The sequence below is a fragment of the Neopsephotus bourkii genome, unplaced genomic scaffold (assembly GCF_033783945.1).
Source record: "Neopsephotus bourkii isolate Nb327-2 ecotype Australia unplaced genomic scaffold, CSIRO-AGI_Nbou_v1 NB_1634, whole genome shotgun sequence".
Lineage (NCBI taxonomy): Eukaryota > Metazoa > Chordata > Aves > Psittaciformes > Psittacidae > Neopsephotus > Neopsephotus bourkii.
Genome location: NW_026902109.1, coordinates 8,749,063 through 8,752,428, shown reverse-complemented (window position 1 = coordinate 8,752,428; position 3,366 = coordinate 8,749,063). Strand labels below are relative to the sequence as shown.

General features: G+C 39.8%; 1 long non-coding RNA gene across 1 annotated transcript; it reads left to right on the top strand.

Moving 5' to 3' along the window:
* The first annotated feature begins 1,003 nt into the window (after positions 1-1,003).
* On the top strand, positions 1,004-2,366 carry LOC133223265 (uncharacterized). The gene is made up of 2 exons (XR_009728510.1): positions 1,004-1,076; positions 2,071-2,366. It is a non-coding gene; the product is annotated as an uncharacterized LOC133223265 (long non-coding RNA).
* Positions 2,367-3,366: the final 1,000 nt, after the last annotated feature.

Here is a 3,366-nt window from a genome sequence, read left to right as displayed (position 1 = left end):
CTATTTGGGAGTCTGTAAGGATTGATCATGGGAACAGTGAAAGAATTCAATTGCTCTTGTAAGCAGAACTCTTGATTTTTACAAACTTTTCAGAAAATACCTTGTTTGCTTAGAAAAATCTTTTCTCACTGGGAGGAAAGAGCCTTTGTGCTACCACCAGCAGTAATAGAGATGATGGGGGAAGCAGAGACTTATGTAGGAAACAGGCCATACTTTTTTGCTGCCTTAGTTACATTGGCACCTCTAGGCGATAACAGACTGATGGGATGTGATGGAGCTGTCGTCAAACAGTAAACCACAGGGGTATTACTCCTTGTGGTCCTGATGTATGCCAAATCCCCCTTCCCTGCCCATCGGTTAATCAGCTAGCAGCATCGCTCTGCAGACTGGAACACAGTCACAGTCTTCCTGGGCCAGACAGGGTGAGCTTGCCTTTTTGCAGGAGGTAATGGCCTGAATTTAGGGTTATCCTGGCATCACAAGTGAAGACGATGGCCAAAGTAGCTCTTCAACATCTCATGCACATTACTGAATGCTGAAGACAGAAGAATTTACTCCTCAGTCTCAGTTTATCCCAATGCAGCTTCCTGAAACTTTAGCTTGTCTCCTGGTTAAGTTACGTCTCTCAAACACTGCTGTTTGCTCCTCTTGTATGTCTCTGGTTGGGTGCTACCTGACTTGCTTTATTTCTTCTCAGCTGATTCTTGTAAGCATCTTGGTTTCCTTGGGAGCATTTGTTCATACTGAGATTTGACATGGGGAAAGTATCCCATTATCCTGTTGCTCAGTCAAGTAATGTTCAGGCATGAAATGCCCACACCTACAGTTCTGCAACCATTTTTATCTCTTTGGATGAAAATATTGGGAGTGGAGAAACTGAGGAATGCAGTTAAATTGAAAATGTGTCAGTCTATTCTCATCCAGCATGGTATAAAATTGACTGAATGAAAATAAAATAGCACATGTTTTTGCCTAGTTTTGTCTCTCATAGGATTTACTTTTTCATCAATGAAAATCAAATCAGATACATCCATGAGACTATTTACTGCTTTCATCTCAAATGGGAAGGGCATCAGGTAAGAACTGGTATATTTATTTTCTGTTTAATTCTCAGGAGCAAGTTACAAACCTGGGACTTATCATGACTGACATAGCAAGTCATTAGATAATTACATGGAAACCCCTTTTATTGAAACATCTGTGTTAAAATGTGCATGCTAAACAGAAGTTTAATAGGCTGCGAGTCTAACTCCCTAAGCTTTAATTTGGTAGCAGTGAAACATAAAGCATTTTCAGCATTATTTCAAAAACACTTTAAACAAATCTCATTACACGGCAAGAGCTTTTGGAGAGACATTATCTTGCTTTCCCATCAAAGCAAATGTTTGGTAAAACTCTTGTTATGACATAAAGCATATGCACAGTTTCAAGCTATAATATCTGTGAGTCCTCTTTAGTTTCACCCTTCCCCTCCAGTTCCCTCTTCCCCTTTCTGCCAGGTCATCAACTCTTTCTTTTCACTCTAGTTCCTCTAGCATATCTTATTTATTTCCCCTGACTGAAGAGGGATCAAGCCTCCGTGTAGTTATTTTGATGCTTCACCAGGCATTACCCTTCGAGGTATCTTAGTCAGCTAAGTTCCAGCCTGCCGACTTTTGGTCTTCTTCCAGGCCTGTATCCCAAGAAGTCCTGGTCTCATAGACTATTCTGACCTTAGCAAATGAGTACAGCTCAAAGGACCAAATCTGCAAAGGACAGCAGTTGGTGTACAGCTGCTGGATGACATCCAGACACTACATGTTTTAGGAGATTTTGCTTTGGGTAAGTTCTAGTCTGGTCCTGTGGTGCCCAGCTGAAGCACACCTTTCAGTTTAAAGCAAACGTAAGTGCCCCACATCATTCCTGGCTTTGCACTTAAGTATCTGCCCTTTCCATTATCCTTTCTTCTGGTCAAGGGGGGCTTTTTCTATCTGCCAGGTCCTGTTTATTTGTGTTTAATGAGTGTCTCCCTTCCTGATGTGAACTTTCCTGGCTTAATCTTTATTCTCCCCACTGCCTGAATTCCCACAGGAAGAGAAGGATATGCTCTTCCAGCTTGACACTTGTCAGGAAAGTCCTCAAACCTCATGAATACAGGGGAAAAGGTATAAAATATCTACATATGGCAAGAAGAGTCAAGGACCTTTGGGAACTGTGCCTTGCGTGAAAGTCACAGCATCATCATTCTTTATGGGTTACAGTCATACTCAGTTATTTTGCTTTTCAGAACAATTGTTGAAATCTTTTGATGTCTATCATATAACAATTTTGTTCTTATTTCTTTGACTTTAGTTTCCTAACCACATACTGTAAATTTGTGAAACAAAGCTTTTAAACATTGAAACAAAATTTCTTCCTTTTCTTCGGTTCTGCTTGTGAGCATGGAAGATTTATATGAATCGAAGAAACATATTCTGAAACAATCATTAAATAAAATTCACAAAGTGGCATCACTATGTAAAACATATGCACATTACATTTAATGCATTAGCCAATATCCAAAGAAAACCGAGGGACAAAAAAAAATAGGCATTTTTTGATGAAATCTACTTCTAAATAATACCTTTGCTATGAAGAAAAATTTTCTGAATCATCACTTTCATACAGAGATGCGACCATGAAGCGATTATACAAATGCATAAGTTAAAATAACCTCTAGCTTTCCATGCATAACAGAAACTAATTAGAAATATTAAAACTTATTAGGCCAATACTAGCCATGAGACAATGACAATCAAAATAGTCATAGACAAGAAAAACCAAATATCATCTTCTTATTAATAAGTTTTTTAGATCTGTATTGATTTTTCTGTAGTTAAATTTTCTTTGCGGCCAAAGAGGCAATGAGAAATAGAAAAGAGACTTGATCCTTGTCTCAAGGAGTCTCCAACTGTAGGTGCTAGGTCTTACACTGGCTTACACCTATAAATAAATAAAATATCAGGTTGAATTGTTTGCTGTGTAAAAGAGTTATTCCTCCTGGGGTGAATTCTTTGGGAGAGGAATGATGAATTGGATGCACCTTGCAGAGGTCATGCAGAGCCCAGCTGCTCTCCTGCCCATGGCCACCACCTGAAAGAAGGAGAGAGGAGCGTGTGCCTAATGCTGTCTTTCCTAATGCAGATGAACTGCCACCTTTACTCCATTTTAATGCTATTCAGACGAAGTTACCTTTTCCAGTGTCCCCTCCCCTGCTCTCATGTTTCCAGTTTCAGCATCTCAGACACAAAATGGTCTGTTGAAAGAAATCATGAAGTCTAGCCTACTGCTGCTTGTGCACTGCCTTGTGGATGGTAGTAGGGCCCATGTTTGCCATAGCTGTCATCA